Source organism: Ailuropoda melanoleuca, chromosome 6 (assembly GCF_002007445.2).
Source record: "Ailuropoda melanoleuca isolate Jingjing chromosome 6, ASM200744v2, whole genome shotgun sequence".
Classification (NCBI taxonomy): Eukaryota; Metazoa; Chordata; class Mammalia; order Carnivora; family Ursidae; genus Ailuropoda; species Ailuropoda melanoleuca.
Genome location: NC_048223.1, coordinates 14,650,296 through 14,673,819, shown reverse-complemented (window position 1 = coordinate 14,673,819; position 23,524 = coordinate 14,650,296). Strand labels below are relative to the sequence as shown.

At 46.0% G+C, this 23,524-nt stretch overlaps 1 protein-coding gene across 2 annotated transcripts in view; it reads left to right on the top strand.

The window, feature by feature from the left end:
• The window catches only part of BFSP2 (beaded filament structural protein 2), a 62,500-nt gene that overhangs the window by 5,344 nt on the left and 33,632 nt on the right, over positions 1-23,524 (top strand). The window lies entirely within an intron of this gene.

Sequence of the window (23,524 nt, the reverse complement as noted above, 5' to 3'; positions counted from 1 at the left end):
TTAGAAACTCTCAGACACTTCTGCTAAGCAGTAAAAACAAACCGGAAAACTCCCAGGTGATGGCAATGGAGGCCAAGGAGGGCATAGCCCCTGCCCATTGCTTGGGCAGAAAGTGGTTCTTTCCCTTTCCTGCTTTACCGAATGCTCCTGACCTCTCTTGCCAAGTGAATGGTGTTCATAGTAAGCTCGGGTGGCAACGTCAGACCCTTTCATCTTCAAATAGGTCAAACACAAGCTTGGAATTAGGCAGCCTCCCTGCCTTGGAGCTGCAGATAAAAGGAGAGTGGGGACAGAGGAGGTGCAGCCAGGGACGTGGAGTCTCAAAGCACAAGGAGTAAGCCAAGGCCAAGGCCAAGGCCAGAGAGATGCTGCCTGGGACAGAAAGGGGAATGTGGAGGCTTTGGTTCCACTGAAATTATTGGTCTCCCTGGGAGAAAACAGCAGCTTACACCTCAGACAGCAGAGGTTGTTAGCCGGAGGAAAGGGAAATCAAAATTACTAAAAGGCAAGAGAATTAGAATTTAAAAGGACCTGATATGAAAATGTTTCTTGCTGTTCACAGTTCCTCTTTCTGTCCCTTGCAGAGAGAGCCCAGACTCTGGGGATCAGCCTATTTGGGGAAACTGCTAGAAACTCAGGCAATCCAGGTGAAGGCCAGCTCTCTCACCTATAGAACCTGTAGTCCTAGCAGGTTTAAAAAAAAAAAAAAAAGGAAAAAGAATCAAGAACTAACCACCCCCCCAATTCCATCCCTGCACCAGCCCTGAATAAGAAGAAGGCAACAGGATCGTTGTTCATGATTCACAACCTGATGTTCCTGAAAGGGGAAAGAGAGAGAACCATGAGCTATTGGAGTATCTGCAACAGCCTGAATACATTTATCCAAGATAAACCACCCCATCTATTTCTTAATACTGTACATGCACTTCATTTGGTCAGAGCAGTTCAGTAAGGTAGTTACTTTGTTAGCCAAGTTATAAGGGACACTAAAGTATCATTAGATATGGAACTATACAGAGAAAAAATGTATTCAGGAGAATTCCTCCCAGGGAGAGTGACATATGAAATTGGAAGAAATCTTTTGATGGAGCAGGGGAAGGGAAGGAGGCATGAAGCTGCTCCCAAGGGTCTTGGTCCAGTAATACAGGTGGTCACAAAACTGCTTTCTAAGAAGAGCAGTTTCTCATTTCCTGGAAGGTGGGGGGCGGGGTCTTGCTTTGCTAAGTAGAGTATATCTGTGCAGAAACACAGTAGAGTATATCTGCCACAGAAGACAGGGGAGAGAATAAATGCTGTCACTGGGGGCCACTCTCCAATCTCTTAAGATCTCTTAAAATGTGAGGGCCATGTTGAAGAGTAGAGGACAGGGGAATCCCGGTAATGAAAAATAGGGAATGTGCTACAAAGACAGGATTCTGAAACAAGAAAGTCCGTGGGTCACACTTGGGCCCAGCAAATTCTTTGCTGATCTTGCTACATCTTGATTTCTTACCTGAATAATAAGGATGTTTGGAGACTTTCTTGACATGATAAAATAGCTAAGAAAGACATACTAGAGGACTTCCTGTAGAAATGAAGAACAAAATAAGTATGTCCACTATCTCTACTGTTATGTAACTTGGTCAGAGGTAGTAGTTAATGCCAGACAAGGTAAAGCAATTGGAGGTATAAGGATCGAAGAGAAAAAGGGAAAATGTTGGGCTTTCTGGAAGGCCCAAAAGGATCCGTGTGAAAACTGTACAACATACAATAAGATAATTTAGTAAAGTAGCAGGTTATAAAATAACATTAAAGACATATGCTAAATATATATATATGCACACACATGTATATATATTCATTTAATATATAAATGGCTACCCATCTCCTTTATGATAGCAAAAAATAAAATATCTTTAAGTAAACTTAAGAAATGTCCAAAATGTACGTGAAACAATAATAAAATTATCTTGAAAAGACAAATGTAAAGAAATACCATGTGCTTGAATATAGACTCAAGAAAAATATCAGTTCTCCCTAATTTATAAATTTAATGCAATCCTAATTTTTAAAATATCATAGGGTTTTTTTAGAACTAGATGGGTTTATTATATATTTTCATTTGTAAAAACAAAAAGGCAAGAATAGCTGAAAAGAAAAACTGAAAGAGGAGAGCAAGGAGGGAAAGGTCATCTCTCCCAGACATTGCAACATACTAGAGAGCAGTTTCATGTTTGCACATAAAAGATGGGAAGACCAAGGGAGCAAAATATAAAATTTAAAAGTAAGCCCTGCTCCATATAGAAACTTAGTATTGATAAATGCAGCATTTGAAACCAATGGAGGAAAGGATGGACTTTTTAATAAATGGTATTCAGACAACTGGATAATCATAAGGAAAATAAAACTGGATCCATCCTTCACTGTACCCTAAATCAATTCCAAATGTATCCTAGATTTAAGTGTAAAGAAGGAAACCATACAAGTAGAATGCATGAGGAATTCCTGTATAACTTGGGTGTGAAAGAAGTTTTCCTTGCTATAATTCACAATCTAAAAGCAATTAAGGAAATATCGATAAATTTGATTATCAAAAATTTTTAAATTTTGCATCACAAAATAACACCACAAGCAAAACTAAAAGATAAATGACAAACTATAAACAGCATTTAGAATTTGCAGTTTTAAAATAAAAGCGAAAAACGTGCTTTACTGTTAAGTAGGCTGGAGATATAAATGGGGAATCAACATAAAAATAAATGAAAATGGCTCTTACCTACATAAAAAGATGTTCAACTTCACTCATAATAAGAGAAATATGAACAAAACAAAAACCTACATGAGGTGCTATTTTCACTTATCAGATTGGCAAAACTCCAAAAGTATATCAATAAAACAGATTGATGCTAGGGAAACAGCCAATTCCACAGTGCCGATGGGGGGAAAATTTTTACAGTGTCTATGGAGAACTTGGCAATATCTAAATAAACTGTATATGCATTTATATACATGTAATTTAATCCAGCAATCCCATGTCTAGGAATCTCTCCTGATGACACACTGTCAAAAACACAAACAAGAAGTATGCATAAGGCTGTTCATTTCAATCATATCTCTAATGGCAAAAGACTGGAAACAACCCAAAAACCTAGCAATAGGGGACTAGCTGAATAAGCAATGCTACATCCACAAAAGGAATGAGGACGGGCTCTGTAAGTATTATGGAGTGATGATCTCCAGGATATACTGTTGAGCTAAAATGCAACGTGGGGAGAGTGTGTATTTCATTCTACCATTTATCTGAAAAAGAGGAAGATATATGAATATATACATACATATTCACTTTTATCTGGAAAAACCAACCACAAATGTTTTTAAATGATCACTTATAGGAGAAGGGAGGAAGTAGGGTAGAGGGGAAAGGAATAGACACTAGAATTCTTTCAATTTATCTTATTATGAGGAGATGACTTTGGAACCATGGAAGTATTTTACAGAATTATAAAAGTGGCTTTTAAACAACAGTAATTTGTACATCTCTAGTAGAATACAAGAGTACTGAAAAAAGAATCCTAAGTCATTTTCGGTAATTATATTGTTTGTGGCATTGTTCGTATTATTCTAACACTGGTGTGGGCATGTGTGTACTGTGGGATAAAGCAAAACAATAATTCGTTGAGTGTAATTGAGAATCGGGACTTTTAGTATGGGTAAAGGGAGATGCACTTGTAAGGCAGATTAAGTTTAGTGACAATTCTCTAATCCTGAATTTGAATTGGAATTATCGGTATAAAATCATGGTGTATGTGATCCTAAAATAAATGTATACCCATTTTCCAGCTCCAGCCAGTGAAAAGAACTAGCAAAAATTGCCAACCCATAGCAATGAGCAGTTTTAGCCTCAGATCTTTGTCACTAACTACCGTCTTTCATTAGAACTGAGGCTCCTTATAGAACTATGGCTGAATCTAGGTTTGGGAGAAGGAAGTATAAGAGTTGAATCTGAAACATCTCATCATACCAAAACCAAGGAAGCTACAGAGAACTGCTAGCATCATGTCAAAAGACTTAGGAGCCAATTTGAATAAACTCCCACTAATCAAAGATGGCTACATATCAATAAGAATATTAACTACTAAAAGAAAAAAAAATATTAACTGTGATGGATTGAAACACATTAAATATGTTTAAATCAATGAGTTCAGTATAATACCAAAAAGTCCATTTATTAGTTGCCTCAGAGTCTGCTGGAGAACCAACTCATTATTTTGAAACTGTTAAATAATGAGAAGGAATTATGAATTTTTCCTGCCTTTCCTATAAGAACGGACAATCCATCATCATTTTTTTAAAAGAAGAACTGAAGAGAGGAACTATCCTTTTATAGAAATACTACACCAAAAAACAAATAATGTAACTATTAACTATGTTATTTATATTTATAACTAGTATTAATTATTAAAATAGAATTCAAAATATCACCACTTTGCAACTATCATAAAATAATGGATCTAGGCAATAACAAACATCAGATGGCTACTAATATCAAAAAAGACCAGCAGATGTGTACTTCCTGGTGGAGTACACAACATCATCTATGACATAGTCTTGCCAGAAAAGAAAAAAGAAAAAGAAAACTGAATGTGATTGAGCCTCAAAATAAAACTACCAATTCACAGAAAGTACAGAGGTCAGATGAACATGTGAAATAATGCCACTGGGTTGGAATCAGCAAAACCCAGACTGTGGAAAAAGATAGAACTAAATACCCAATGGTTTCAACAAGCAAACATTTCAAGGGACAAATCGGGAGATGAGGGGGAAACCTATAAATTAAAAGAGATTAAACTGACATATCAACCCACTGAAATGGACATTGTTTGAGCCACTATTCAAGCAAACTGTAAAAAATAGACAACTGAGGAAAGGTAAACTGGGTATTTGAGGAATTGTTATTAATGTTTAGATGTTATTTTTAGATTTTTGAAAGTTATTTTTTATTTTTTTGTTAAAGATTTATTTACTTATTTTTCACCAAAAGGTGTATTTATTTATTTGAGAGGGAAACAGAGAGAGAGGGAGCAGGAGCACAAATGGGAGGAGGGGCAGACGGAGAAGCAGACTCTCTGCTGAGCAGGGAGCCTGACACAGGCTTGGTCCCAGAACTCTGGAATCATGACCTGAGCTGAAATCAAGAGTCTTGATGCCTAACTGACTGAGCCACCCAGGTACCCCAAAAGTTATTTACAGATCTTTATAATTTAACAATGCATACTGAAATATCTGAAGACAAAATAATGATATTTGGGATTTGTTCAAAATAATCCAAGGCAGAGTAGAAATGTGAGGGGATATAGGTGAAACAAAACATGCTATGCATTTGTAACCATTGGAGCTGGGTGATGGGTATATGGATGAAATAATATATGTAAATTGCTACATGCATAATCAATACCCAATTAAGTTTGTGGAATTGAATAAATGAGAAGCTACAGACATTGAGTGGTAACATAAACGACTGTGTTTACATACATGTATTCATGAGTTGTTCAACCCACCCATGCTGCAGGAGTTTAGAGAAGAGGCAGAATATTGACTCGTCCTCGGTGAGGGTATCCCAGGAGCTTGAGTCTAAATGTGAAACCCAAAGAACATGCCAGAAGATGGCCCCTCATACTGCGTCCAGCACGGACAAAGGCTCGGAGTCAGGATCCAGTCTGACCATCTACAGAGCAGTCTATGCATGGGGCAGATTTCTCAACTGCCAAAGAGAAATTTTGCACTGAACACTTGTTAGGATTGGCAAGACATATTTTATTCAGACTACTGCAGTAGGGGAGAGACACTTCAGTATGGACTGAGCTCAGCTCCACTGAAAAAAAGACAGAAGGCTTTTTAAATGCTGGGTGTGCCAAAAGAAAAGAACTGAAGGAAGTTAAGGGACGGAGTGATTTATGTGATTAGGCCATCTGTGTTTGCTAATTGGTGCTTATCCAGAGGAGAAACACACTTCTCATATGTTTATGACAGGAGCAAATTAGAGGAAGATGCCCACCAAAGTCAGCATCCGACCCTCCCACAGGAGCTGGGAGATAGGAAGATATCTCACTAGAAGCGTGCATTTCACAGATTGTTCCCAGGTCCTTGAGAAAAGATTCTGGGTTGTAGATTTATATCTCCAAGGGGCAGATAAAGGATTTATTCCAAGTTTCCTAAAATAACTGCCAAGGAAAAGGGAGGTCAGGGGCCTCTTGTCAGGTTTTAGCTGGAATGGAACAGGAAATTCTTTTGGCAGCATTGGCCTTTCTCAAACAAGCATGTTAAGGGGGCTAGGTTCATGCTAGGGACCTGGTATGGGGCCAACAGAAGCCATGCCAGAGTGTGGCCAGGTTCCTTAGTGTGCGGGACTAGGTGGCGTCATTTATGCCAAGAGTTTTCATTCTCACCACCAAGCACCAAGTGCCTCCCTGTCTCTGCTCTGCCCCCTCACCTCTCTATTCTGAGACCCAGTGCGGAAAGGGCATGCCACGATACACAAAAAGGCGGCCAACAAACAGTTGGGCAGCCGAGACTGAATACGGAACCAGACTCAAGGTTTTCAATCGGAACCCTGAAGTTCCAGTCAGGGAGCTCCCTTAAAATCCCACACCACATTGAAATACAAGCAACAACCTCAATGTCCAATACAGCTAAATAACACAGAATCCTCTGCTGCTGTAAGAAAAAAAAAAAAAGAACAAGGAAGCTTATTATAAACTGAGGTGGGACTAGCACCAGTATATATATTTTTGAGTAAAAAGGCAGGCTGCAAACTCCCATGTATGCTCTGCTACTGTTTGGGTCTTTGCAATGTGGGGGAGCAGACTGTCTGGAAGCATATACAAGGAGCGGTAGCAAAGTATTCCTCCAGTGAGGCCTGGAGACAAGAGTAGGAGCAAGTGTATACTTTTTGCAGTGTTGGGATGTTTTCCCTGCATTGTAAAAAATGAAGTAATAAATAAAACTCCTGCCAGCAACCGGGGCGGGAATGGGGGCATTCTAACCAGGTCCAGGGCAGGCAAAGCCCTCACAGCCTCACAGAAGCTACTGGCATGTCCCAGGGGGAAAGAAGACTCATCTCCACACTCTCCTCTCAAATTGAAAGCCCAACAAATCAAATAAGCATGTATAGGAGCGATAGGAAAGACCACACAGTGGGCTACACTCTCCAGAAGAACTAAATTAAAATTTAATCCAGGCAGCTGGCACAAGTGCCGAGAACAAATGTGGTGGCTCTTCACAGGGAATTATCGAAAGAATGGGTGAACCAAGAAGAATGTTACGCAGGGTCCCCAGTGTTCCTTCAGAGGGTTTATGCAGATCCACTGAAGTTGAGGACTCAATTTAGGGAAATAAAACCTAGTTTATCATTGTCTGGCTGGGGAAGTACACATAAAGATTCATTTATCTGGTTGTAAACAAGCTAATAGAGCTGACTGTCACAAACACATTATTCAGCAGAAATGAGAAGTTACTTCAGCTGTTATCAGCAGGTAATGAAAAGCCGAGCACAGGGAGTGGAAAACTCCTTCACAAAACCAACTTGCTATCAAAAAACAACTTGTAATTTTTATTTACATTTTTCAAGAGCCAATGAATAACCATCTAAACAAGTCAGAGGAAACACCACAGTATGGAGAGAGAAATGAAGTTAGAAAGACTCCTTCAGGGGACTCAGAGCAAAGTTGTACAAGAGGCAAAGAACCGTACCTGAATTCTAAGTGCCCACACCTGCCTGCCCCCACCAGTACCCCGCCCTGCACGCCCCCTCCCTCCATGCACCCCTCCACAGGCCCTCTCCCTGGCGCTGCTGCCCAGAGCACTTCCAAGCATCATCCCCTGCCTGCAACTGGGCCATACCTTCTTCCTCTTCATTCCCACTAGGCGTGTAAGAGTCCCTTCCTCAGGCCCACTCCCAGCCAGCTCTGACGAGGAAGCTGATCTCACACCTGGATTTCTTATTAGTTACTGGCCAAGGAAAGCTGGGCATGTCTTTTTTTTTTTTTTTTAAGATTTTATTTATTTATTTGACAGAGAGAGAGACAGCCAGCAAGAGAGGGAACACAAGCAGGGGGAGTGGGAGAGGAAGATGCAGGCTCCCAGCAGAGGAGCCTGACGTGGGGCTCGATCCCAGAATGCCGGGATCACGCCCTGAGCCAAAGGCAGACGCTTAACGACTGAGCCACCCAGGCGACCTGGGCATGTCTCTTAACTCAGCGCCCCGGTGTATCTGCATAATGAAGGTGAAAACTCTTTCGTGCGGTGTTGTGAGGGGTAAATGAGACGAGGAGGTGAAGCCCTGGGACGTCTTGGGAGTTCACTGTCCCTGTCCCTAAGGAGCTTTGCTTGGGAAGCAAATTGCTTCTGGTGATATTTCAGACCACCTGCAGGTGAAGGGGGTGAGCCCAGGGACCCCGATGCAGAGTCCACCCCCAAGGCCAGCCGGGCCAGGCACTAACCCTGAATTCCTGGGGTTTCCACCCACATCCCAGCCACCCCCTGGAGCAGGCACAGGTACTCGGGGGTTCTACAGATTGCCCTCTGGTGACTCCTCACAAAACCGTGTACTGTGACAAGACTCATGAACATGACACGGTCCACACTTTCACTATGAACTGCAAGCCTCGGGCACGACACTTGTTTTGCGTGACACAAGGATTTATAAGAACTTTGACTTACTGTGTCCTTTGATTCAACAACGTGTGTGTCACCCGGGACGATGGGATTATGCCCACTGAATTAATCTGCGGAGGCAGCCAGAACAGCACACCGCAGGCCAGCTGGCTCTGACAGCAACGCAAGTTATTCCCTCAGGGCCTGGAGGCTGGAAGTCTGGGATGGAGGTGTCAGCAGGGCTGTGTTTTTTTTCTGAGGCCTCTCTCCTTGGTTTGTCGATGGCCAGCCTCTCCCTGTGTCTTCACAGGGTCTTCCCTCTGTACATCTGTGCCCAAATTTCCTTTTCTCATGACCGGTAGAACTGAATTAGGGCCCCATCCTCAGAGCGTCATTTTAACGTAATCACCTCTTTAAAAGCTCTGTCTGCAACCGTGTTCTGAGGTCATGGGAGTTGGGACTCCAACATATGAATCTGAGGGGGACACAATTCAGCCCATAACTCCCATTTTATAGACAAAGAAACAGAGGCCTGCAGAGATTTAAGTTCCCCTTTGAATTAGTATCCCCACCAGGACGCACTCAATGTTATTTCCACCTCCAAAGTATTATGAAAATCCTCCTGTTGTCCTCATTTATAAGACCAGGGTCAGTCCTGCCTCAGACCCCCGGCCCTAAAAGGGCAAATTGTTTGAGTGTCCACTGTTTGATAAGACCAAGTCATAGTCAACAAGAGCTGTTCTCTGTGAGGAGTTTAAACACCAAGATGTGCCTCCTTTTTCTCCTCTTCTCTCTCCTAATTTGGAAAAAAACTGTCAGAAACTGTGATTGATCCTTAGCCAAGCACACTTTAACTGGAACTAACTGCTGTAGCTAGGATGAGTGAGGCTGGGCGGCTTCCAGCTCGTCAGGCAGCTCAGGACTAGGACTTGAAAGTTTAATAGCTTTGCTGCCAGGAAATGGCGCAGCACCTCCCTCCCGTACCCCAGGAATTTCTACTTTTCTTTTTCAGTGATTTCAACGCTCAGAAAAATGTGCTGAGCAGTTGGCCCTTGAGGCAAAACGTCTATATCTGAGCAGAGTTCAGGAACTCCCCGAGGTGCCCCACTCCAGCATGGGTGGGAGGAGGCCTCCTCTCCAGACTCATGCCAGCATCCGTGCTTTCCACAGGCTTCTGGGCTGGGCCTCTGGCCCCTGCACGGTGATCCCCTCCGCCACCCAGCGCCAAGTGCTACTTGAAGAGCTGAGGGTTCAGCAAGAGCCACACCCAGTGGCCCTCATTGCCAACCCCCAGGGTTCCTGGTCTGGGGGTGAGACATGCACCTGCTAAAGCCAGACAGACCACTGAGAACACACTTCTCAGTGGATAAAGTCAAGCTTTATGAACTTGTTGCAGCAAGGGAGAACCCAGGACATCTCAGGAAGAGGGAGTTGGAAGGGCCTGTTTTGAGGACTGGGCTTGTGCTGGGTGATTGGGGGGTAAGGTTCAGAGCAAGGATTTGCTCTGCATCTGATGCTGCCAGAAAATGGGGGCAGCATGATGAGTGGGTATCTTTCAAATTTCACCAGGAGATGGGAGGGATGAAGCCGGCACAGAGTGGGCATTAGTAAGCAGCAGTAACCTCGTCACCTGCGCTGGCTGTCAGCAGGACATTGAGTTTTGTGGCCACAGAGCATCCTGGCCTCTCTGTTCCCATAGGATTATAGCAGGTCCTGTCTCTGTCGCTTTCCACCAGGATCACAGAGTGACCCTGTCTGGTTATCACTGATACTGTATGCATGTTCCAAGCAGGTGAGAGTACTAGGGCCGAGCTGTTAGCTGCCGGGGTCGGGGTTTTACCTCCTCCCCCCAAACTAAGCTTCCTGAACCCCTGCATCCTCAGGAGGCAGGAGACCTGTGGAGACAGAGCAGGAGTGTGAGGGGTCTCTGCCCCCACACAGCTATAAATAGCGCCCTCAAAGCCAGGGGCTGAGATATGTTATGTGACTGTAACATGACTTAGGGCCCACTCTGTGCCTCTGGGACCCACACTCTTGCCTGTTCCGCCCTTCTCTCCCCCAGGAGTCTATCTTGGCAGTCATGCGACAAGCAGTAAATGAGGTAGAACAGAGTGACGGGTAAGTGCAGGGCCGTGCCCCAGACAGAGCCGAGCCTGGGCCCAGCTTTATTTACCATAACCAGAAGGGAGCCCTTGGCCCAGTTACTAACCCCCAGAGTGAGTTTCCTTATCTCTAAGTTGTGAGAGAATGATCCTTATCTCACAGGACATTGTGAGGACTCTGGGAGATGATAGATAAGCAGAACACAAGCTTCAGGAAGGCGGGAAAAAGCATCCCTCACGCTCCGATCTTTCTCTGGCACCCGGGATAGGCATCACAAACTGGGTGGATGAAACAGCAGAAGTGTACTCTCTCCTGTTCTGGAAGCTGGGAGTTGGAAATGTAGGTACCAGCAGGGCTGGCTCCTGCTGCCGCCGTGAAGGAGGTTCTGTTCTGAACGTCTCTCCTACCTCCTGATGGTGGCTGGCGTCCGAGGCATTCCCAGGGTTATAGATGCATCACTCCCATTTCTGCCTTCACTTTCCCTGTGTGTCTGTATCCACATTTCCCTCTCATATGGACACCAGCCACACTGGCCTGGGCCCCACCCTAATGACCTCCTCTTGACTTGAGGCATGCGCAAAGATCTTACTTCCAAATAAGGTCACATTCACCGGCACTGGGGATTAGGACTTCAAGCTGTCTTTTGAGTGGTACCCAATTCAACCCATCAGAGTAATTATTGGGGTTTGTTTTTTTTTTTCACATTGTAGTCCTGATTTCCAACATTTTATCCTATTTCCTCAAACGTCATTTTAAAAGGTTCCAGAATGACCAATATTTCTGTACCTACTCCATTTCACCCTTACTTCCTTTTGCACTTGGCATCAGATCCCAAATCCTATTGAACCACATGGAGCTTGAGTTTCAGAAAAGAAAGCCATGGTACAGAGAACCTGAGAGAGTACTATCCATACAGTAGAAATAGAGTAAACATCACTAAGTTGCTATGTGATCTTGGACAAGTTACCCCACCTCTCTGAACCTCAGGTTCCTCAACTGTTAAATGAAAAGATTGGGTCAAACTGACATCTCCCTGCAGACACACAGGGAGCAGGCCAGATTGCCTTCCCTAACTCTGGTGAGCAGGTGGTCACGTTACCCCTCCTTCAAGGACATGAAGACACCAAGTCCGTCCGACCCCTATGTCTGTCTTCACTTCTGACTGCTAGCTACTCCGTGCTCTGCAGCAATCCCTTTTGCTCTGAGGCTCCTCATCTGTAAAATGAGAGGGTGGAATTCTCTGATCTTCCCAGCCTCCAGCCACACACCTATCTGTCACGGCTCATCATTATCTCTGAACAGTGCAAAGCCTGAAGAGAGCAGCAGCCCTCCACAGAGCCCAGTTCCCTAAGCCTTTGTGGCTCAGCTGACTGGCTGGCTGGGGGCGAGGAACAGGCAGTACATGTTGGCCACCTACTTCACTTCTGAGGGTCAGGTGGTGGCCTATGCCCCACCACCAGTGAAGCAACAGTTTTATTAACCTTCCCCTGCCTCAGAGTTCTCCAACTGGCAGGGGAGCCCCTGGAGATGGGGGAGTCCCAGACGGCTGCTTCTGACCCAGATCTCTTGGCAAATGGTGCCACCTTCTAGGGGCCCTGAGCACTATCTTGCATAACTAGTCACCCAGGTTGCAAAATGTCATTTGTGTTAAGTTTTGGACGCCTATCATCATCCCTTCGCTGCCAACGCCACCCTGATCTGCAGTTCATGATGCCCTGAGGAGTCTCTGTTTATGTCAGATTTTCCACAATGGCTCCCAATTTCCTGAGGATTATAAATCAACCATAAAATTTCATTTTGCCCCGAGACTTTGCCTATATTCGCCAGCAAGTCTGTTCTTACTCTCACCTGCTTCCATTTATGATGAATAAACCACCCCCTCCTTTTCTCTTTTAGTTGCGTTTTCTGTGGCTTTGGGTTTAGGTCAGAGCTTGCGTTTTGAGTCAGGGGTTCTGAATCCGCCCCACCCTAGTCTCAGTTTACCAAATGCTTCACCCAGGCCCCTAATCTCTCCCACCTGCAGCTTCCTTATCTGCAAAAAGAGGGAGATAATTATACCTGCCACCATGGCCCTGACCCTTTTGAAATTTAAGGAGAATAACATGAGTGGAAAAAGGCTTTGTCAGTGTCAGAGATTCGGCTGCAGATTCTTGGTCTGTGGGTGTAATTAGTGTCACATGTAAGTGCAGAATCTTTAGTGATGTTGGCATGCGTTGGCCCTGCCTCCCTCCTCACCAGCAGTCTTGACAGTGTAATATTTGTCATGGTAGCTGCTGTGGGGCTGGCACAGAATTCAGTTTTATTATGTTCATTCATCAGGCATTGAAAGTGGGTCTACTGTGTACTGGGAACTATGGGAATTCACATAGAGCACATCAAAATTCTCTGACTCCAGGACCTGAAAGTCTAAGAGGGATGATGAGTCATTAAATCCACACACTGTTGCGTGCCTGCTACGTGCTAAGTGCAGTGCTGGGCAGATGATAGACGTCAGCTGTACACTGAACAGGAGGGACTCAGGAGGCATAGTTATAAAGGTAGCTTTGGTTTGGGAACACCTGGGTGGCTCAGTCGGTTAAGCATCCGACTCTTGGTTTCAGCTCAGATCATGAGCTCAGGGTCCTGGGATTGAGCCCTAAGTCGGCTCCCTGCTCAGCGCAGAGTCTACTTGTCTCCCTCTCTGCCTCTCCTCCCACTAGCTCTCTCTCTCTCTCAAATAAATTAATTAATTTAAAAAAAAAAACAGCTTTTGTTTGAGAGAAACCTCTTCCGAGGTCCCTTTTGACCTGTTCACCAGAAGGTGAATACTGTCTCTTAGCCCTGGTTGAAAACACAGATAGTCTCATGACTTTTCTGATCACTTGTTGGTAACTAAAAATTCCATGCTCTGGAATTTTTAAGTCACAAAGTACAGTCTCAAGTCAGCAAATAGAGGGTCTAGTTGGTATATTATTCAACACGTCGACCCTCATCTCCCCACTCTCCCAAGACAAGCCTAGCACCCAGCTCTTTCTTGCAGTTCTCCTACCCTCACACCCCACTGCTGTTTCGACCTGACCAAAGTGCAAGCTGAGGGAAAAGAGAGGGAAAGATGACTGGAGAGTTCTTCCTTGAGACATGCTATTATGAGGGGGATTCACAGCGTCTGGGTCTGGCTAAAGTTTAAACCAGATTCTATCTCTTGGGGACCCTTTTCTGGGTTTCTGTAGGACTGCCCTCCTGGACCCACTGCAAGGAGAAGCCCCTCCTTCAGCTGCTGCCCCCTGGCCGCCCCTCACCCTTGCAGGCTGCGCTATTGGGCAGGACCCCTCTCAAATGAGGCCGGGCGGCCATGCCTGTCGCAGGCTCCACCTCTGTGCCCAGGATGGGTGCCCCTTTGGGACCTGGTGGAGGAGTGCAGGGACTTCCCAACCAAGTTACCATTGTGTTGTGACACATACATTTCTTCAAATCATTTTTAACCCTAGACAGCAAGTTTCCTTATCCCCCAGTCTACAGATAGGGAGACTTCTAGAGCATCGCAATGCCCAAGTAACAAAGCCAGGGTCTGAAACCCTGTCTCTCCAGTCACAGCCCGTGGTCTCCTCATGATTCCTTGCTACTGGACTCTCAAGGGCAAGGGACCAGCCTTGGGGCCTGGGGTAAGCCACCACACCTCTCTGGGCCTCGGGTCTTCATCTTTCATGATCTCCAAGAGCTCTCTGCATTCTAAGACTGTGTCATGAAATTACTGAGTTAAGGTTTCCTGGAAGCAGATGGCAGAGAATTCTGCAGAGGCCTCACTCCTCCATGTGGGAGGCAGCCCACAGCTTAGCTCTTTACTTCTTGCTCTAACACACTATGTCTCCTATGGGTGTGTACCTTAAGCAAGTGTGGGGAAGAGAGAAATACCATTTAAATAGTGCTGGCATTCTGCTCCCTCCATGTTCATCTCCAGTGGAGAGGAACACAGCTGACATTTATTGAGCACCTATTATGTTCCAGAACTTGTTCTGAGGTTCTTGCCTATCTTAATTCACTCAACCTCACAACAACGCTATGAGGCCAATACTTTTCATGACTCCTTTTTTTGAAGACGAGGAAACTGAGGTACAGAGCAGTTAAATAACTTTTCCCAAGGTCACACAGCCAGACAGTGATAGACAAGACTTTCAACTTGGGCAATTTGGTTCCAGAGCCTGTGTGCCCAGCTCCACCCGAGACAGAGCAAAGCTTGAGGCATCTTACCCCAGAGGGCTTCTGGGATGCAGAGCAGGAGGCAGAGAAGCACACTTGTCCCCGACAGATTCTTAAGAAGCAGAGCCCAAGTGCAGTTTGTGGGAAAGGAAAGGCAGCGGAAACTGGGGGCATACAAAAGTATTTTAAAAAACCCTGGGGCTGGGCACTGACTGCTCCAGCAGCCACCCCTGAAATAGGAAAGAAGAGCTCCTAATTTGGTTTAAGCCTCAACAAATCCCCAGTGAGAAGACAAATTCCTCTGACTCTGGCCAGCACCCAGGAAACAAATCTTGTCAGAAAGAAGTCGGGAATAACCATTTCTGAAGGGCCCCCTTAGGGTAAATACAAAGTGCCGCTGGGAGAGCTCCAGCGACTGTGACCATGACCCCACAGCAGACCCACACCTGCGCACAGCCTCCACCACATTCACAGTGCTGTTCTTAGTTCCCACGTCCCCACACCTCCTGCCCGTCCCCAGGCCTGAGTCCACAGCCAGTCCCACTCCATCGTCATCCCTGCGGCCCAAGGAGGCCTTTTCTGGAGCACTAGAGGCTCTCTCCTGCCCTCCACCTCGTCTACCCATCTCTAACCTGCCTTCTCCAGTCAGTCTCCCTCTCTGCACATTAGGGACCTCCCACATAACGTTTGCTGCGCTAGATTTCTTCTGGTTGTTTTGTTTATGTTATCTCATTTTTCCCTTCTTAATCACGAAATATTTCAAACATATAAAAAAGGCATCCTCAACATCCAGAATTGTCAACCTTAATGTTATTTGCTACAGACCTTTTATATTTAAGATTTTATTTATTTGACAGAGAGACAGCCAGCGAGAGAGGGAACACAAGCAGGGGGAGTGGGAGAGGAAGAAGCAGGCTCTTAGTGGAGGAGCCTGATGTGGGGCTCGATCCCACAACGCTGGGATCACACCCTGAGCTGAAGGCAGACGCTTAACCACTGCACTACCCAGGCGCCCCAGACCTTTTGTATTTAAACATGAAACCAAAGATTTCAATGGAAACCTCATTTGTGCTCTGTCCTGATTCCATTCCCCTCCCCAGAGGCCACAACTGCTCTAAATTTGGCGTTTATCTTTCCCACCAATGTTGTTCCAGTTTTACTATATGTATATAAACCCTTTATGGGATTGTTTTGCATGATTTTAAACTTCATATTAAGTTGTATCATTCTGTGTATTAGGGTTCTCCAGAGAAACAGAAGCAATAGGATGTTTATAGAGAGAGAAAGAGATTTATTTTAAGGAATTGGCTCACAGGATAATGGAGGGTAGGTGTTCCAGATTAAGGGGTCATCTGATTGGAGACCCAGGAAAGAACCAATGTCCCCAACCAAGTCCAAAGACCATCTGATGGCAGATTTCCTTCCCCTGGTGGGTTGTGGGGCGGCGGGGGGGGGGNGGGGGGGGGGGGGGGACACGCACGCAGTCTTTGTTCTATTAAGGCTTTCAACTGCCCACATTACAGAGGGCAACCATTCTACTTAAAGTTCACCAATTTAAATATTAATCTCATCCAAAAACACTCTCACAGAAACATCTAGAATAATGTTTGACCATATCTGACCACCATAAAATAGTTGACACATAAAATTCACCACCACATAGTTATTTCCCTCTGCAACTTGCTTTCTTCACTTCTCATTTTGTTTTTGAGATTGATCATGGTGACCCAGGTAGCATTTCATCATATATACACCATAGGTTATGAACTGTTTTCTATAGGTTATGAATTTTTTGTTGTTGTTATTGATGGATATGGGTTATTTCCACTTTTCTCTGTCATAAACAGGAGAGGGCATAAGCCTTCTCATGCATACATGTGAGAGTTTCCCTAGGTCAGAGGTGGGCACCCTACTGTAAGCAGGTCAAATCCAACCAGGTACCCACTTTTATAGATAAAGTTTGATGGGGATGCAGTCACATCCATTCACGTACTAATTGTCGGCAGCTGTTTTCATCCTACAAGGGCAGGGTTGTGTAGTTGCCACAAAAACTGCAGGCCCACAAGATCTACAATAATTTCCTCTCTGGCCCTTCATAGAAAAAGTTTCTGACCCTGCTCTCAGCAAGTACTTAGGAGCAGAATGGGCTGTGCCTGTCAGCGGCTCTTACATGACATTGCCAAATTGCTCCCCAAAGTGGCTACCTGGATTTACCCTCCCAGAACAGTGTGTGAGAGCTACCTTTGTCCACATCTTCTTTTCCCAAGAGTTTGCCAGTCTGCTGCATGTGAATCGGTTTCTCATCATTATTTCATATGTCTGGCTCTTTAATCGTATATCACTTATTCACTTAACAAACGCTGATTAAGGGATTACTGTGTGCCTGGTACTATCAAGCTAAAGCGGCTCCATTTCGCGAGAGAAGAAATGGAGCCACCTAATGCCAGACTCACGCTTCAAGTACGGTGGTAAGATGGGTAGATGGCTGCACGGGGACTGTGTAGACATGCCCTGGAGAGGGTAGCACTTCGAGAAAGAACCAAGCAGCTGACATTATTCCACATGCCTGAGGACGCTCAGGTGGGAAATAAAACAATTTGGCTGTGTGCCCATAGCTTCTGACAGCCAGAGGCACCTGTGTCGTAATTCCTAGCAGAAAGGACCTATATTTCACACAGGCGTCAGTAAAGTAGGTTAGTAATTAAGCTGGTTTTGTGTCTTCCCTTTGACCTTCGACAATAAAACACCTTGGTTATAAGAGAGTGCGAGTGTGTGAAAAGGAAGCTCCATCCATTGACACAGCAAGAAATAGAGCTTTCTTGTTTAAAGCTACAAAGATAGCCAATAAATACAGGAAAAGGGCTGTGGAGTGTGAGTGAGTTGAATCTTCATTTGTCAGCTGGGAAGTCAATAAATGATGTCTGTGGCTGATAACTCAAGCAATCAAAAATTCGTAGAAATATGGGGAAGCTCTGGGCAAACAAAAAGCAGAAGCTGCAGGGACTGGGGCTGCAGGACAAGCAGATGTGGGGCAGGGAACACTTTTCCGCACCAGCCTTTCTCTTCAGCCCTGTTTCATTTCGTGATCAAATGTATGTGTTACTTTGATACCTTTTAAATTAAAATGCAGAAGTTCAAAATAGAGCATGACTCCTGAAATATTTATAGAGGAAGTGACATGTATGTAATAATCTCAGACAGGAGTGGGGGGTGGCAGGAATAGAGTTTTTTTTCCAAAGATTTTATTTGTTATTTATTTGACAGAGAGACAGCCAGCGAGAGAGGGAACACAAGCAGGGGGAGTGGGAGAGGAAGAAGCAGGCTCCCAGTGGAGGAGCCCGATATGGGAATCGATCCGGGAACGCTGGAATCACGCCCTGAGCCAAAGGCAGACGCTTAACGACTGTGCTTCCCAGGCGCCCCCAGGAATAGAGATTTTTAAATTTAGCCATGAGATTTTAGTTATGGAAGTGGGGAGACAGGGGGCCATCATTCTAGTCTCTCTCCACCTTTACATATAGTTTTACCTCGTTGAAATGTCCCGTAATAAAAAGTGGGGTTTTTTAAGGGGAAAAAAAAAGAGAGCGTGGGTTGTGGAGTCTGGCAGACACAGGTGAAATTCAGCTGGGTCACTTAGCGCTGTGGGCAAGTCACTTGTATCCTGGGTCTCAGCTCCTCATCTGTAGACCGAGCATGATCCCATTCTGTATGGCCACTGGTGTTGGGCACAGGGGTTAAATGACGGCCTGCCTGTGAAGGACTGATTGTGGCATAAAGTGTAGGAAGCACGGTAAAAATGATGGGGTCTGATTTGTTTGGTTGCTTCTATTTTGGGTTTTATGAAGTTCGGCTCTAGATTTTGAGTTCTTTGCAGGCATCTTCTACTTAGTTGTGTTCTGCCTTACCTGTGTGTGTTCATTTGCATTCCTCAGCTAGCCTACTTCACCTACTAAGTTCACAAATATCTAGTGTCCATGGGCCAGGCACTGAGCGGGGGCTGAGGAGGCAGAGATGGGAGACTGCCCCGTCCCAGGGGCACACAGGTCTGTGGTGGGGAAAAAGAAACAGGTCAGAATATAATACAGCATGACAACTTGTACCGATAGAGATATGCCCACAGGGGATCTGGGACGTACAGAGGATGCACAGTGCGGCCTGAGCTGGGTTTTGAAGGATGACTAAGAGTTTACCTGTCAAAGAAGGAGAACACAGTGGCCCGGTGGCATGCTTAGGTCATGGCATACAGAGGTGGCAGCATGAGTTATGGTTCTGAAAGCTGGAAAGGCCTGAGTCTGTTCAGAAAAATAATTCAGTTCGCAGCAGGAGAGTGAAGAAGAGATAAAGCCCAAATTATGTGGGTTTGTTCAAGAGCACACTCTTGAATAAATGTGAGCTCAAATTTGCATCTTAGTAAGTCATTGCAGTAAAAAAGGGAATGGGGGGTTGGAACGTTCTAAATCTAGAAAAGAAAGAAAGAGAGAGATCGATCAATCAGCAGGTTGCCCAAACAGACCCTCCCAGGGTCACTGTATCTTGATGTGCCTAGCACTGAAAACTCAGATTTTGTTAGGATGTTTGTAGAAAATTAGGCCTTGAAGGGCTGGCTCATGACAAAGAAACCCTTGTGATACCTACACTCAGAAGGAGGTAGGAATATACAGTGGCTGCTACTCTTTAGTGCCCAGCACTGGTGGCTGCTGTCCAAATCAGGCCCTCCTGTTTCCCAGGGAGCTGGAGGCAGGATGCTAGGTAAGCTCAGAACTAGTCCTTGGAGGGGTAGAGAGGTTTATGGGGAAGGTGAGGCCTAAGAAGTTTTGTCCTCATCAAGACAGAGGGCAACCTGTAGGAACCGGGATGTTCCTGATTGCCCCAAATGGTTCATAACACCACCCACCTTCTCTGGCCCCTCACTCCGTGCTCATCATCTAACCCCTTCTACAAAGACGTTCTTCAGGCAGAGCACAGTTCAACGATGAGGTCATTTAGCTGCAGTACAGATCCAGAAATGTCCACCATCCTGGCCTCCCAGAGTAAGACCCAACCTTAGCCCTCAGGTGGTCCTGATCCTCCCTGGATCCCCAGTGGCTCTGACTGCACTCAGGAGCGGACTGTACTGGAGACAGTCTAACCTCTCCGTCGGGACTTTATGACGTGCTCCCTCACTCCACCTGTGGCTGCAATCTTAACTCGGTGTGCGTGGGCTTTGCACTCTCCAACCCTCGGCAGCAACAATCAGGCAAAATCACCAGAGGGATGACTGGGACTCAAACCAAGGTTGGGCAGTGCGGCAGGAATGAACTGGGCCACATCGGTGCAGAGGCTCAATGGTGCTCTGACCTGGGAGATGAGGAAGAGGGAGGTGCTGGAGGTGAACTCAGGTTGGAGCCCGGTAGGAACCTGGGTGTTCCCTGAGAGGGGGAATCGTGTCTTCCCTGCCTTGGTGCTCCATGGAGAGGCAGCACTAATGCTGGGCTTATTAATTCAACTGATACTGTCCCAGGTCACTTAGGGATAAACGAACAAGTCCCATGACCCAACCTGAGAAACGCTAGCATATGGATCAGATAAGGGACAAAGACCTAGTGAGGGAGACCGAGAAAGAATGGCCAGTGAGGTAGAAGGAAGAGCCGCAGAGAGCTGAGTCATAGAGGCCAAGAGAGAAAAGTCCGTCTTCCATGACAAGTGTAGCCGGCAGGTCAAGATGAGCGCGGAGGAGCATCGGTTCAGCTTGGTGACATGGCGGTCCTCGCCGTCACGGTGAAGATGCAGTTTCAGTGGGGTATGAGGGACAGATAATGACTTCTTGTTCATTTATTACAAGAACAAGTCATGCTGAGCATTCCTCCTAAACTTGGAAGTCGAATAAATGTGTAGGGGCACCTGGGTGGCTCAGTTGTTAAGCGTCTGCCTTCGGCTCAGGGCGTGATCCCAGAGTCCTGGGATCAAGCACCGCGTCGGGCTCCCTGCTCTGCTGGGAGCCTGCTTCTTCCTCTCCCACTCCCCCTGCTTGTGTTCCCTCTCTCGCTGGCTGTCTCTCTCTGTGTGTCAAATAAATAAATAAAATCTTTAAAAAAAAAAACAACAAAATAAACAAACAAAAAAACCACAAATAAATGTGTAAAGGGTTTCCAGGGACTCTTATACCCTGCCACAGCCCCCGTCAAGTTCCCAAGGGCCCAGTCTTGCCCACCTCCTCCCCACACCTGCAGCTGTAGCTACTGGGATGCCAATATCTTTAACTCCAAATAAAGCATTAATTGTACCCTTGGGCCCAAATGATAACCCTTCTAAAAATGCTGCTTGTCCTCGCCTTTAAAAACACAGTAAGGGTCAAATTCCTTGGCTGCCACCACCGGCATCATTTATTTTAATAATTACAGCCATAGCAAGGAAACAGCTGTAGGAAGGGATATGATCCTCGTCATCATAGTACCAGTGACCAGGGCTTTTACCAAATGACTATGGGCAGGAAAAACCAAAAGAAAAAAACAAAAAACCAAGCCACTAGATGGAAGTCTTCATTCAACTGCCTGTGCAGAGGAGCAGGAACGGTGCCAGACTGCACACACCCATCAGGTCCATTGGACCATCATTGGCCAAGTGCTCTGCTCTAAGGCAAATAGCAGTGATGTTAATGGCCGCCGTGCATGGAATACCTACTCGGTGCCAGGCAGCCGACCGAGTGCTTTACCTGGAGTGGCTCCTTTAACCCTTGAAGCTTCCCTAGCAGGTACGGAGAAGTATTATCCTCATTTTATGGATGAGGGGACCGAATCTTAGAATTATCCAAGTAACTGGCCCAAACCCATGAGTGGAGAAGCTGGGTTTGTAAATGAGGTCATTGTCTACTCAGTGTGGGACATAGGTCGGGGTGAGACTCCGATGCAGGAATGATCCAAGGAGGGAGGAAGAGAGTCAGCAAAGGCACCATGCACCCAGGAGCTGGGGCTAAAAACTTAGAAGTCATCCTTAATTCTTTTCTTTCCTTCTTTCTGCAACTGCGCCATCACCAAAACCCATCTGTTCCATCAGCAAAATGAGTCTTAAACCTGTCTGCTTCTCTTTGTGGCCCCTATAACTGCCCTAGTCAAAGCTGCCATTGTCTCCTGAGCACTTTTGCAGAGCTTCCTAGCTTCCTAGCTGGGTCTTTGGGACAGTCCCCTGCGTCCAACAATCTTCCTTTCCCTCAGGACTCAGGGGACACACCTACCTCACAGATCACACCTGTGCCTGGCTCAAAGCCTTTCATGGGCTCCCCAGCAAATCCTGCCTCCCTTCCCTTGCTCCCCCAAGGCCCTGCCCCTGGATCTGGCCTTTGCCTACCTTTCTAACTGCACCCCCTCCAGTGGCTGCTGATTCCCCCACAACCAGTACAGAGCCCGGCACATGTGCTGAAGAAATGAAGGCAAGAATGAGTGAGTAAGTAAATTAAAAAAGCTTTGCAGAGGAAGGCATGTTTGAGATGAGCATTAAGGTGGGGTAGGGTTTCTCAGGCGGCAAGGCCTAGGGGCGTGAGGTGGTAAAACGAGGTGTTCTAGGTATAGACAATGACACAGGCAAGGACGTGGAGGAATGCCAGGAGCAGCCTGGGAGGCGGCATGGGCAGGACTGGAGGCAGGTCAGTGCAAAGCTGGGGTTCTCCAAGCTAAGCACACGCTGCGAGCCCCTGGAAAGCTTTTCAAACACGGACTGTCGGGCCCCACTCCAGAAACTCAGGCTCAGACATCTGAGGTAGGGTCTGAGAGTTTGCCTTCCTCGCAGGCTTCAGGTGGTGCTGGTGCTGCCACTCCAGAGACCACACTTCGAGAATAACTGGTGTAAAGTGTCCTGAGGAATCCTCCACGTGGAGGCGAGAGCAAGACAGTTTCAGGGGCGTAACTTAAGGCAGCTGCACACCAAGCCAAGAGCAGTTCGAGCTAACACCGGCCAGCAGTGAACCCACCCTTACCCCTGCCTGTAGCATCCCTCTCGGGACGAAGCCAGTGCCTACCTTGGCTTCTGGCTGCCCCTCCCCACGGTACTCAGCCCTGCTTTCTCCTCCATTGAATTGTATGCTTTGAAGGCATCTTATTTTCTCCAGCAAAACTTACAAATCCTGAGTCCAGTTCCCTCCAGTCCACCTAATCTCACATACCAATTCACACTGATGCTGCTATGACAGACAGTAGACCTGGTGTTAAGTCATGTTGCACAGGGGAAACAGTAATCATGTGCTGATGGTAGCAGTCAGCTCTGTGTGGGCAGAGGAGAGGAGGAAGGGAGGTTGTCCCCTGCTTGCTTTCCCAGCACTCCATGCGCAAGCTACCGGCTCCCCACCCTTCAAATTCACCCTGCAGTGCAACTCTGACATTGGTTCGTGCTCTCTTCCTACTAAAAAAGAGGGCAGGAGCGGGTCCAGGGTTATGAGCGAGTATGCTTGTACTCACAGCATCTGCCTAGTGACCATACATATTCATATTTGGTATTCGTCCTGCCTTCGCTCCTGGAGGGAGAAAATGATCAGAGAGGTGAAGTTAATTTGTATCCGCTTCAACCAGAAATCTGAGAAGACCAGGTAGCTAATATGCAGGTCCTGCAGTTTTAAATGCAGATGACATTTCTTCTGCAGGCCTGA